The sequence below is a fragment of the Lissotriton helveticus genome, chromosome 3_2 (assembly GCF_964261635.1).
Source record: "Lissotriton helveticus chromosome 3_2, aLisHel1.1, whole genome shotgun sequence".
Classification (NCBI taxonomy): domain Eukaryota; kingdom Metazoa; phylum Chordata; class Amphibia; order Caudata; family Salamandridae; genus Lissotriton; species Lissotriton helveticus.
The window spans coordinates 421,361,218-421,376,007 of record NC_136062.1 but is presented as its reverse complement, the minus strand read 5'-3'; positions in this window follow the sequence as shown (position 1 = coordinate 421,376,007).

Genomic DNA, 14,790 nt, shown 5'->3' with positions numbered 1-14,790 from the left:
CTCCCCCCGCCGCAGCCCTCCAACACCGGGTCTGCCGCAGAGCGGGGGAGTTGAGCCTACAACTCCCAGAAGCCTCCGCGACACGAGCGGAAGTCGCGTCGAGGCTTGGCGCCCGGAGGCGCTGTTTAAGGGGCTGGCCTTGCGGGGGAGCGGGTGTTGGCGCATAACTGTGTTTCAGCGCGCGAGCCTACCTGCTCGCCTGTCCGTCTACCTGCTCGCCTGTCTGCCTTCCTGCTCGCCTGTCCGCATCCTGGGACCCAGATTTGCCACCAGCCTCGCCTGAAAGGGGTCCAGAGCCTCCACCGTCGCGCCTGCTGTCTCCTCCCCCCGCCGCAGCCCTCCAACACTGGGTCTGCCGCAGAGCGGGGGAGTTGAGCCTACAACTCCCAGAAGCCTCCGCGACACGAGCGGAAGTCGCGTCGAGGCTTGGCGCCCGGAGGCGCTGTTTAAGGGCCTGGCCTTGCGGGGGAGCGGGTGTTGGCGCATAACTGTGTTTCAGCGCGCGAGCCTACCTGCTCGCCTGTCCGTCTACCTGCTCGCCTGTCTGCCTTCCTGCTCGCCTGTCCGCATCCTGGGACCCAGATTTGCCACCAGCCTCGCCTGAAAGGGGTCCAGAGCCTCCACCGTCGCGCCTGCTGTCTCCTCCCCCGCCGCAGCCCTCCAACACCGGGTCTGCCGCAGAGCGGGGGAGTTGAGCCTACAACTCCCAGAAGCCTCCGCGACACGAGCGGAAGTCGCGTCGAGGCTTGGCGCCCGGAGGCGCTGTTTAAGGGGCTGGCCTTCCCGCGTCGCGGGTCCGCGCGCGGGGCCGTGTCCGGGGCTAAGCCCGGGCAGAGGACGGGCCCTCTACGGCCCTCATCGGCCAGAGGAGGCTCGGCTGGGCCAGAGGTCCTGGTCTCTGATTTTCGTAAGTAGTGCTTCACTTCTTTATTGACCCTGAATCCACTTTCCCACGTATGATGGCAACAGTTGTTACTAGCCCTACCATTGCGGGTGCAGACAAAAACGTGGGCTTGTTAAACAGAACCCTGGACGATTATTTTTTTAAGCCCGCCCCTGAGGGTAACAAGGATCTGCTGTTAGCAGAAAAAAGGGCAGATCGCCGCCGCTCAATAGACCGTATAAAAAACAGAACTTTTTCTGAACCCATAATGTCTGTCACATTGGACGATGATCTGATTATCACCTCAGCAGACAATTCGTTACTTACAGCCAGCGTGCCCCTGCTCCTTCAAGATTGTCTAGCCCCAGCAGTGTCACCTACTCAAAGTCAACAAGACTCACTAACTGTGTCGAATGCCCCCAATAACATTTCCAAGATTTTGATTTCACCTACAATCAGATCTGGCAAAGTTGTAAGAGGAAAAAGTTTGAGGCCACTGTCACTTAAAATGGTTGGGCCCCCGCCGCCTAAAAGGAGACGGAAAACAACAACAGTAAATAAGTCCAAATTAAGCCACTCAGAGTTTGGCAACAAAGCGAAGATCGACGCTATAACGTCATTGGGAGGCCCGGTCATTAAACCAGTAATAGTGGCCGTTTCTCCTACCCCAATAACTTTATCTCAAGCAACTACAGAACCAGATACTGTCTATACCCAAATGGAAAAAGAATTACAACCGGCTTCTTTTAAGTCTCTTTTGGACAATATTGAGTTGATTGTACGTACCTATACACTCGCAATGGCAGAAAGATTTAAAGGGTTGGAGTCAAGGTTGGCTAGAATAGAGGAGGACCTGACTAAGTTAGGGAACTTTGTCCAGTCAGAAGGGCCTTCAAAAGTGCAACAACAAAAAGTTAACACAATAATGCACCCTCCCATAAAAAATGTTGTCGTCCCTACACCCCTTGGATCTTCTATTGTCAACAGCCAGGCAGCTGTAGCAACTCTAGCTGCCCCTACCCGGTCACATGCGGCTGTGACAATACCTGACGGCAACAGTTCAAATAAACTCCTGTCAACAGAACTATTAATAGCCCAGGGAAGATCAACTGCTGCAACCTCAGACAGTAATGCTGCCACCACAGTTAATACCCGGTATACACCCGTTACGACGCAACTTTTACTCCGCACTACCATTACAACGCGGGCATTACAACGCATGACATTACAACGCATTGCGCTGGGGGGCGCTCTAGGATAAGAGGTAAGTTTAATTTACTATCCAACACCTTCCCTAGGGTCCACGGGGACTGGAGTTAGAATAGTAAATTATACTTACCACTATCCAGCACCCCAAAGCGCTATGCGTTGTAACGGTATTCGTTGTAAATACCGCGTTGTAATGGTATGCGGAGTAAAAGTATGCGTTGTAACGTCATACATCCTTAATACCCTGATCAGGGAACCTAGTACCCTCCCGGATAGACACCTTAGACCCGATGGAAATGTGATTACCCGGGGGAGAGGGGATCAGACTAGGACACCGCCTATGGAACTTCCACCAGAAGCATTACCGTACGTGGTTGTCCTCACTGGGGTCCCAGAATTGACTAAAGGAAAAAGAGAGGGATACTTTCAATTAAAAAATAAAATAACGCATTGGCTCTCGCTGTACAGACCTAAACCCAACCTGGTAAACGGCGAAATAGTTCATGTTCGGCGCATGTCCTGGTTGGGGGGCAGAGTAAAGGATATAGGGGGAGACATTGTGGTCATAAATTTTAGGGACAGAAAAGCAGTACAACATATATTGAACTGGCCATTTGCCAACGAGAATAGTTGTATTGTACCACGTCCTTTGACGTATTTCTACCCCAGATCTGCTGTACTTCCCCCACAATACCCAACTAATAGCACCTATTTTACCCCCCAGTCCCTAATTATGGAGTCTGCACTGAATCCTGCATACATGCCCTATCTAGCTCCGACACCTGCAATGCAGGGGTGGAACACGATACCATTAACCCACAAAATAGAAGCAAAGGGTAGCATGTCACATCTGATGCCATTTACTCCTCTAGAGCTTTATAATAGGTTTGAGGCCTTTAGCGGCCTAGAGGATTGTGACTGATGTTTAAGGTGTGTAGAGGGTGCTGGGGAAGATGAAATTGTTCCCCGCATTACAAGGCTACAGGCAGAGAAGGGTATTTGCCGCTATGAAACAGAAACACATATTGCTGTAATACATGCCGACATGAATAGTAGCTCACCCGCTGACTTATCCACAATGCCTTTTAGGATCAACGAGGTGTCTTCACCATTTTTACCTGCTATAATGTTTAATAATAGTGTCTCTGTAAGTGATGTTGTTAAGGGTGTATGTACGATAGGTTGCCATGAAGATCTCCCTAGTACATCATTTGTATCCCTGGATCTCCCATCCATAGTTACCAATTTTCCTGTCTTGTATGGGGTTCATGCTCCAACTCGAGAGCTATTAGATCCGGTTGCAGTAAGTTTTGTGGATACGGGGATAACACAAATTGAGATACCAACCCCAACCTCCGCACCATCTATCAGCGAAAGTCCCACATGTCCAGCATTAGCCGATTGTGTGAACTTAATCTCGTGGAACATAGCTGGCTTGGCCGACAAGTTATGTGACTCAGCCTGGTTATCATGTATTAAAAATTTTTCCATTGTGTGCCTCCAAGAGACGTGGTTGGAGGACAAAAACGTCCATATAGAAGGATTTTTAAGCTTTATCACTCCAGCGATTGCCTCGATTAGGGGCAGAGCAAAGGGGGGCTTGGCCACCTTTATAAACCTGGGTTTGCTCTGTAAAATCAGCATATGTCATAATGATAATCCCAACATTCAGATGCTTGATTTAAAAAATGGCAAGAACGCTTTGACTTTAGTCAACTTCTATAATACTAATAATAGTAATGGTGGTTGTAACATTATATTCTTAACAGAACTATTGAGAAAAAACATACACACTTCATCCCGGAACCTGTTGATAGTTGGTGACTTTAACATTCACCCATGTGGTAATCCAGGCTCCACCCCAATGGGCTCCTTGGGATGTAACAGTGTTGAAGGTTTTCACTTCTCTCACACCAGGGGTGGCAAGAACCTAAATGACTTAGTGAATGAAAATAACTTAACAGTAGCTATGTCCATGGTTCCTGATACTAAAATCTTTGATATTCCAACCTTCAAAGGACATGGTCAGGGATCCTTTATAGATCATATAATTCTATTTTCAGATCTTGCACAAAGGGTTCTGCAATTTCCCATTCTCCTCAGTGTATATAGTGATCATAACCCCTTAGCTATTAGCTTGGGTGGGTTTTTGTTTACCAAACGACCGCCTCGCACTGATCGAGGCACGCTGAGTTGCATAAACGGCAGACGCCGTATTAAATGGACAATGATAAACCAAGACAGTTTATATTCCAAAATAAATAGTGTATGTGAGGAGGAGCTGTTAGCATGCTCATCTTTTGATTCATCCTCCACGAATATTTTGATCGGGTTTGAGGGACTGGCTTCTAAAATTGGTACTATGCTAACAGCACCAATAAAGGGGCACAGTAGAAAGCAGGTTAAATGGTTTGACCACAACTGCTCAAAGGCAAGCAGAGACCTGAAGAACGCCTTAAAAATTAAACCTAGACACCCTGACCTGATAAAAAGTTTTCGTGTGTCTTATAGGAAAGCATTAGCCGTAAGAAAAAAGGAAATTAAGGCTAATACGATAGAATCTCTCCTTGATCCTACAGTGCTGGGGAACAGTAGCAAGTTCTGGCAAATTATCAACAAACCATTGTTTGATAACCCAAACGACACAGTCCTAAGTACAAGTATTTCAGAAGGGGAGTGGGTGTCTCACTTCAGCACAATTTTTAAGAGTAATGAGCATAGGGTAGATAACGCCTTTTTAACACCATCTGTAAACCCATTATGCTTCACAGTAAATGAGGTTGTAAGGGGGATCCAGGGTCTAACTAGCAACAAGGCCCCGGGCCCGGATGGTTTACCACCGGACCTGTTTAAGTCTAGTATCCCCTTCTGGGCTCCCGTCCTTACGGCAGTAATAAATGCAGCTGCTATAACGGGGTGCCCAAAAACGTGGGGCCTATCGACCATAGTCCCCGTTTTTAAAAAGGGCGATCGCAGCAGTCCATTATGTTACAGGCCGATATCTTTAATAAATTCAGTAGCTAAAGTGGTAGGGGGGGTAATCCTTAATAGGCTATCCACATGGGCTAAAGATAATAATATCCTGTCACCTATACAATATGGGTTTAGACCTGGCCACTCGACCATTACGCAATGTCTAAACCTATATCTGATTTTAAGTAAATATACCCTGGCCAGACAAGGAACTGTCTACATGGCATTTATGGACCTGTCGTCCGCTTTTGATTGTGTGGACAGAAGCTTACTATGGGCCACCTTGTTGAGAATGGGTGTAGAGAGGAATCTTGTCAACTTCCTAGCCGACTTACACTCGGACACTAAAGCTAACGTCCGTTACACCCAAGACCTTAAAGTAACGGACGAATTCAGAATAAATCAGGGAGTTCGACAAGGCTGCATTTTGGCCCCATTCCTCTTTAACCTGTATATAAACGAACTGGAGGAATTTCTTTTAAACACAGAAGCAGACTACCCCCTTGTTGAACGCAAGGGGGTGCCTGTGCTACTCTACGCAGACGATGCGGTTCTTATATCTAGGACAGCAATCGGTCTGCAAAAATTATTAAATTCCTTCTTTAAGTTTATGGAGTTACGTGGCCTTAGTATAAATAACTCCAAGTCCTACGTCATGAAAACAGGAAAGGGTTCCCGGAAAACTGACTCCTTTAGTATAAATGGGGAGAAAATCCCTTTAACTAATTCTTTCTCATACCTTGGGGTCCTTTTAGACCATAAATTAACGTGGGGCCCCGCAGTGTCCAAAAAGAAGGGCGAAGTAACAAGGGTAAATGTGGCCATTCTTGGCTTCGGGAAAAAAATTGGCAACTGCCCCACGGCCGCACTGCTCAAACTCTATCAGGCAAAAAGTGTTGCTGTTGCCTGTTATGGTAGCGAGCTCTGGGGCTATTGTAGGATAAAAGACCTAGAGGTCGCAGAAAATAACGCCCTGAAAAAGATATTGAGGCTGCCAAGGGGTACTGGGAATTATTCCGTACACGAGGAGCTGGGGGTCCCACATCTAAGTGACAGAATAGCCGTAAACCCGGTTTTGTGTTGGCTGAATTGTTGGCTTAATACCGACATTCCACTCACACATGCCTTATTGAAAGAGGCCTTATCGTTAGACGGTAGGTTTAAAATTCCGTGGGTAAAATATATAAGGGATTGTTTGTCGGCAATTGGCCGTTCTGATTTGTTTTATGCCCCCAACCTGATCACAAAACCTGATGTCATTTTGGTAAAAAACGCCATATTATTGGTAAGATGTACAGACAGAGAAGAGGTCGAGATACAGAAGGTTAGTGTCAGGAAACACCTATTACTTAAAACCTGTCCACAAACGGAGCCCTATTTGACATGGCCTATGACTAGTTATGAACGGTTTTTGTTAACAAGGTTCCGTTTTGACCTATATCATCTTCTACTGGCGGTACCAAGTGGGGCACAACGGGGTGAAGTGTTGCCAGCTTGTGACTGCGACGGTAAGTCTCCTCAAGACTTGGCACACTTTCTTTTTATTTGCCCTTACTATTCTACCCCACGGAAATTATACCTTAAACCGTGTCTTAAAAAACTGAATTTTTTTCAAATTAAGCCCGCACTTTACTAACTACAACTCCTGAATTGTGACTGTACTCTATTTGTCTGTAACTTTTTTAAAAAAGCCATTTGTTTTAGGAAAAGTATGGACGGATAATTAAGCTGTGAATATTTTAGGTATTTTTTAACCAATATAGTAATTTATGTCTTTTAATCTTATATTGCTCATGCTCATAGTGCCCACTGTACCTTCTTTTTCTTGTACTGTATTCTGTGTCCTTTATTTGCCACATGAAATGTATTGTTTGGAATTGTTTTTAAAAAGTGTACTTATGAAATTGTACTTTTATGATTGTAAGTCTTACAATCGAATAAAGATTTTTGAACTTGAGTATTAGTAACTCAAGTGCTCGATACAATCCATAATGTGTATCATCTCCAACTTAATGATCTTTACTGGATACGAAATTAATTCAACCAAAACCAAGGCGATCCCAATGACCACCAAAACTAAAGCAGATGTGCTTTACAGACTGCTTTTCAAATGGCTTCCACACAAGATGAAAACATTAGGGCATACTAATGTCAAGGCAGTTGGATCACATGATTGAAGAAAATGTACATGGACTAATAGACCAAATGACCCACAATTAGCAATTGCCTCTTCTACGTATTCGAAACAGCATCATGTCTTTAGCCCTTCATCTAGCACAAATACTCTACAACCTTAAAGGGCACTTTGAATTTCTGGAATAAATATCCTAGGATAGCATTTAATGTATGATAGGTCATTTATGTATAGATATTCGATGTACTAGTGAGATTCTCCGAAGTCTTAAAGACCCACATATTGACTTACGTGTAGGAAGTGTGGCATAATATTGCGGAATGTCATACAACCATGCACAATGACACACCTCTATGGCATAATGATAAGTTGCATGCAGATGATAACATCTTCTATTGTGGGTCATGGTAGACACAAGGAATCTTGAAGGTAGGCTACTTATTCATGGTTTACTCAATAAAATCTTCCTATGGCTTCAAGTCAGAATGTATGTTGAGTAATGAATTGTGAAGGTATCTGCACATTTTTTATAGACTGGTTGAGAAACTAGTTCCAGTTCTCTCAAATCTGGAGCAGTCCCAGCGAAACATCTACCTTGTAAAACGGGGACATTACAAAACAAGCATTTGCAATGCAATAGGTCTCGCATTAGGAAAGTTTGAGGTATTGGTATTGTAAATGAATTTTTTTTTATTTATGTGTTGGTTTTGAAAATAGCGAAATTAATAGCTTTGTCAATTACAATACCAATAGTTTTAACTTTCGCAAACGTGACACCTATAGCATTTGTAACGCAATATGTGTTGTATTTACATGACTTAGATGTATTAATATTACAAATAACAATGGCGTTTATGTTTTTTAATAATTAATACTTAACTAAAAGTTATTGTAATTGATAATGGCAATAGCTTAAACTTTTGTAAATAACTTTTGGGAAAATTATGTTCCGTGTATTTTATTGTGATGAAAATCCAAGAACAGAAGTGAAATATTAACATCTTTTTGTGACATTTGTAATAAAGCTTGAAACATTGAGAGAACATATTAGAACTAGTTGTTGTTGAATGGTTGCACAGAATGATGCTGTGGCCTTCAGTGGTGCTGAGTGATGCTGTGGCCTTCAGTGGTGCTGAGTGATGCTGTGGCCTTCAGTGGTGCTGAGTGATGCTGTGGCATTCAGTGGTGCTGTGGCATTGAGGGATGCTGTGTTATTGACTGATGCAAAGGCGCTGAGTAATGCTGTGGCGCTGAGTAATGCTGTGGTGCTGAGTAATGCTGTGGCACTGAGGGGTTGTGTTGGAGGGTGGAGTTGGAGGGATGATTTGGAGGGTGGAGTTTGAGTTGGAGGGTGGAGTTGGAGGGTGGAGTGTGGATTTGGAGGGCAGATTTGGATGTAGGATTTTGATTTGGATGGTGTAGTTTGAGGGTGGAGTTGGAAGGGTGGAGTTGGAGGGGTGGAGTTGGAGTTGGAGGGGTGGAGTTGGAGGGGTGGAGTTGGAGGGGTGGAGTTGGAGGGGTGGAGTTGGAGGGGTGGAGTTGGAGGGGTGGAGTTGGAGGGTGGAGTTGGAGTCCGGAGTTGGAGTCCGGAGTTGGAGTCCGGAGTTGGAGTCCGGAGTTGGAGTCCGGAGTTGGAGTCCGGAGTTGGAGTCCGGAGTTGGAGTCCGGAGTTGGAGTCCGGAGTTAGAGTCCGGATTTGGAGTTGGAATGTGGAGTTGGAGTCCGGAGTTGGAGTTAGAGGGTGGAGTCCGGAGTTGGAATTTGCGGGTGGATTTGGAGGGTGGCTTTGGAGTGTTAATTTGGAGGCTGGAGTTGTAGTTGGAGGGTGGATTTGTAGGGTGTATTTGGATGTTGGAGTTGGAGGGTGGAGTTGGATGGTGTTTTTGGAAGGTGGATTTGTAGTTGGAGGAAGGAGTTGGAGTGTGGCATTTGCAGTAGTCGGGACCTAAACATATAGACATAACTCTATTTTCTGCACAGGCTTGGATTGCCCTGATGGTGGTGGGGGAACGAGGCACTGACCGTGCCCATTTATGACATCATAAGTCACTGACAACATGAGCAGAACTCGTATGTACTTGCACTTGATGCTGCCACAAACATAAATTATTTAAGAAAAAGAAACAAAGAAATGGTGACAAGGTCTTTGTTCCCACTGTGTTTTTAATGGGTGACCCCTAATTTGGGTGGGAAGGTTGGTGGCTGGGGGGTACCTCCTTTTGAATCTTTTATTCAGTTTGGGGCTGGGTTCATATAGGTTTGTGAGGATTTTCTCTCAAAATATGTGCTTTCCGCTACATTACTAAGAGTCTCCTACTCTCCCTAAATTGAAGCGAGCAAGTCCAAAGCGATCCTTTCATAATAGTATACTAGTTTATATAAACACAACACCTGTCAGCCAGGGCGTAAAGCCTCGAATAGATGACAATAATGTCAAAGCCTCGAATTTATCACGTTAAGCTGACGATGGTCTCAGAAGAGAACCCTGCTCTGTTTTCTGAACAGCACACCTTACTATTAGCCCGATTGAATGCATCAAACCATCTATATTCTAAGCTATCCACTGTACAAGTACTTCTTTGGTCTTCATTCTTGACAAAAGACTAAGGGCACAATTTCTACATTGGGAGTAAACATACTCCTTTGCAATGGTGAAGGAGTATATATACCACCAACATGTAGGTCCACTCACCCACCCAATCTCTTCCGCCATCCCTCAGAAAAATCGCCTCGACGCCCCTCTTAAAAAAAAAGCAAAATCATTCCTGATGAGCAAATTGCTACCGTAATAACCGCAGAAACACCAGGCCAGCCTCAACTTCTAATTCATTTATCCTCCACCTCCTCCTCTGATATATCAAAGATATGACTTGCACAAGCTCGAATTGACTCCCTATTGCGGAACTGTTCCCTACCCTACCTTTATCCACTGAACTTTATTATGTTTTGAATTTCATTTCTTTTTGCGTTGTTTTGTTTGTGTTGCTGTTGCCAATTGTGCTTTTCTTCCCTTACTCACTATGTAAAGCGCTCTGTTACCCTACATTGGGTCTGGTTCGCGCTATAGAAAACTCTAAAAATAAATAATAATAAAAATAAATAATTTAAACATGGACAGACTCTAGTTTTGGCCACGGCAGGGACTATTTCATCACTGCCATAGCCAAATCACTCTGACGGCCCGACGGAGTAAGAAAAAGAATACTGTTTGGTGCAGGGTCACATGCTGAAGCAGCCCTGCTTTAACACCTTCGCTGCGGCGGCTATTCCGCCGCAGCGCTAAGGGAGCGGGGGGCCGTGCGGCGCTCACACGCTGGTGACAGAACCGCTCCGTCACCAGCCTTGGGTGAGATGTGCTGATGACGGAGCGGTTCCGTCATGGACCCGGCCGCTCAATAGAACGCGCCACGCAGGCGCGTCTGGCGGGCCATGACGGAACCGCTCCGTCATCAGCACAGCGCCACCACGGCTGATGACGGAGCGGTTCCGTCATCAGCATCGATGTGGTTAAACAGTGGGTTGCATTGATAGGCATCGCTGTGACAGCGGCACCTTCCAATGTTTTATAAATGGCTGTCAACTTGGAGGTAATTTATAAATGTGCCGAAAATGTACTCCACCAGGGTGACAGAGGCGGAACAATGGCCAGATGACTAATATGTAAATGAGGCCCTACATTTCTATGCCCACAATATGCAGCAACAAAAGAAACACAATACAAATTGGAATCAAGTCTATTATCCATGCAGCTAACGTCAAAACAGGATAAATCACTAGTCCTTTTTAGAATGCAACTCCCTACTGGTTGTCATTCCTAGAAATCATCAAGCTCCTCTTAAAGCAGTCTACAAAGCTTACTTTGTCCCCGCCTCAGGAAATCAGAGCACATTACCATATTATTCAGCAAAATAAAAGGCTCCCTATGGAAGATATTCAGGAAGACTTGCAAACCTCACAAGCTAAGTAACTTGCTCAACAATTTTCAAGACCAACTTTATCTGTTATTTTCACTGTTTCTTTCCATACCGGAATCTCCAATAGGTCAATACTCACACCTCGCATCTTTAAATGTCTGCCTTCTACTATATATTCTGCTCTAATGTATTGTACTTCTTGCTCTTATAAAAAGTGATTTTTCTGTTATTGTGCCATAACTTTTATTTCTAGGAGAAGTGTTCTGCTTCACCGGTTGGTCAGTTATGTGCAATATAAAAACGCAAATATATACATAAATAGATTTACTGAGTTATGCTCACTCCATCATTCACTCGTCCACTCAAAAAAAAATACATCATATTAACTTTCTACAGTGTCCTTGATATTTCCACAAGCAGAATTTTCTCTCCAAAGGTAGAAGTAGTTGTCTACAATTTATCATCGTTGTCTCTGTTCACATCCTGAATTGTGGGGAAACTAATAATCATTACAAGGAGGTGGAAGGTTTTCTTTTCTAATTGTGTAAATAATGACGTGATGGAAACATCTCGATTTTATCCTAAGGCGATGATTTTGGAATTCACACTGTTTGGGCAATACATATTCAGACATTTACTAAAACCAACATTCACAGGAATATATATAGGCTTGCTTGATTACAAAGAAGGAGGAAATTCCCATGATTTAGTTACCAACTTTTCTCTGAAAATGATGTCCAAAAATAAGAGTCTATATAGCAGGTGAGAGTATTCCATAATGTTATTTAACAGAATAATTGGACCTAGATGTATCAATATATGATGCAAGGCAGCACTGCCATGCTACCAAAGTTGCAAGATAAATTGCACTTAGAGAATACCTAGAATACCCAGACCATATCAACGTGTTTGTTTCCTTGTTTGAGAGGGAGATCAAGGTGTTACAGACACAATATCCACAACATTTAACAGATGAGAATGACCGTCAACTCTTAAATAAAAATAATAAACTGGATACCTTCTTCTCCAACAAGGCTGAGAAAGCATTTGATCAATGTAGTAAAAGAATGGCAGCCACATTACTCACATCTCTACAGTTCAGAAGTGGGTGGGGACCCACACCACACATAACTTCTTGGCTTAGTTCCCCCTTCTGCACTGCCTACAATTCTTTTATATGAGCTAGATCTAGAAATAATTGATGATGATGATCATAGCTGTGCCACCAGAAAATCACAGGGAGAAGGCGTATTCCCATGCAACTTTATAAGTATACATCAATTCTGACGGCACCATTGATGGGGAAGATAATTTAAGAAATAATGTAAGAAAAACATAAAAGCCTTGCAAAAATCTAAAATATCATTCTTATTAGGAAAACCTGGGAGATATTTAGTTCTTTGTGCCAATTTCATACAGATAATTTTACTGAACTACAATGTTATAATTTTGATGAAAATAAATGGCACACTTTCCATGCTCATGACGAGCTCAGCTCGTTATGAGGCACGGTGGGCTGTGCCCTTGACAAGCTGAGCTCGTCATGACCGTTGGAACGTTCACACACTGGGATAACTTGCCCGCTGTGCAGAACGTTCCAAAACGGGTGTGGTTGTGACGAGCTATGCTCGTCATGAGTGCAGCTCCACTGTGCCTCATGACGAGCCAAGTTCGTCACAAGCACATCGGCGCCGCACGCGGCCTCCCACCCTCCGCACAGCAGGTGAAAACGCCCTGAGCTAAAGGGTTAACATGGTCAATAATGTCTTCATTCACAAAAAACACCATGGTTTTGTTCCCAGATGTTCATTACGGAACTATATGAGGATGCTGTTGCACTTGTTCTTTTATGCAGAAGGTCACAAGGATGACAAACTGTCTCTATACCTCACCGCCAAAAAGGAGTTTGATTGGGTGGAGTGTCGCTATCTGTTTTGGATCATGAAAACATTTGGACTGGTAATTCAGTTATATAATTGGTGCTGTGTTTCTACTTAAGCACGACAGCAAGCGATTCCATTCTGCACCATTCACAATTAGCAGGTACAAATCAGGCAGGGGTGGCCTCTATTGACAATCCTTTTTCTGCTGGCATTAAAGCCCTTGGTAATTATTATCAGGCAATCTAAAGAAGTTCAAGGAAACACCACACCGACTGGGGATTCCAAAAATTTCTATACACTGATGATATTTCATTGAGTATCAGTAACCCAAGTGCTCGATACAATCCATAATGTGTATCATCTCCAACTTAATGATCTTTGCTGGATATGAAATCAATTCATCCAAAACCAAGGCAATCCCAATGAACACCAAAACTAAAGAGGAGTGCTTTACAGACTGCTTTTCAAATGGCTTCCACACAAGATGAAAACATTAGCGGAGACTAATGTCAAGGCAGTTGGATCACATGTTTGAAAAAAATCTACATGGACTAATAGACCAAATGACCCACAATAAGCAATTGCCTCTTCTACGTATTCGAAACTGCATCATGTCTTTAGCCCTTCATCTATCACAAATACTCTACAACCTTCAAGGGCACCTTGAATTTCTGGAATAAATATCCTAGGATGACATTTAATGTAGGATAGGTAATTTATGTATAGATATCCGATGTACTAGTGAGATTCTACGAAGTCTTAAAGACCCACAAATTGACTTACATGTAGGAAGTGTGGCAACTTGAACGGGCGTGGAGACGTGTATATAGCCCTGAGGCTAAATCCGCCCTACGGCTCGCCCAAAAAGATTACTATGCAGCCATTAAGGTAGCTAAGGGGAACTACTATGCAGAGCGCATCGCCAAGGCAGATAACAACAGCAAAGAGATCTTTGCTATTGTCAAAAGCTTTGTGGCACCTGTCGCTGAGGCTGTCTCCCGCCCGCCCTCGACGCAATGGTGCGAGGAGTTGTCCACCTTCTTTATCACCAAAATAGCGAGGATCCAGCAAGACCTTTTAGCGGCTCTTCCCGCCGACTGCTCTGCAGCTGGCATGTGTCCCTCCCTATGCCCATGTTCTGGACAGCAATTTATGAACTTTGCGCAAATTACGGAGGGTGTTACTCTCCCCCTACTCCAGTCCCTGAAATCCGGCTCTCCAGCCGACCCGTGTCAAGCCCGGGTGCTTTCGGAGGTAGCAGAAACAGTCTGCACTGAGATCACGCAGATAGTGAATCTCTCCCTGGCTGCGGGCGAGGTTCCTCTTGTTTGGAAACAGCCAAACTTCTGCCGCTTTTGAAGAAACCGGGACTGGACTGGTCGGCTCCTCGGAATTACCGTCCCATCTCCCTTTTACCGGCACTCACAAAAATCTGTGAGAAGGTGGTATTTCAACAATTGGAGAGCTTTGTTGAAACCTCCAACGCCCTCCACCCTGCTCAATCGGGCTTTAGGGCTGCATACAGCACCGAAACGGCCCTGTTGGAGATGAGCGAGGCCATTCGGGACTGTTTAGACGGAGGTGGCAGAGCGGTTCTAATTTTATTGGACCTCTCTGCCGCGTTCGATACCGTCCCCCATGAGCTTCTCCTTGGCCGGCTGTCTGCCATAGGCATTGGGGGGGTTGTGTTAGACTGGCTGTCCTCTTTTCTTTCTAATAGGACCCAGCAGGTCTGGATGCCTCCCCATGCCTCTGAGCCCAAACCTCTGCTTACAGGGGTCCCGCAAGGATCCA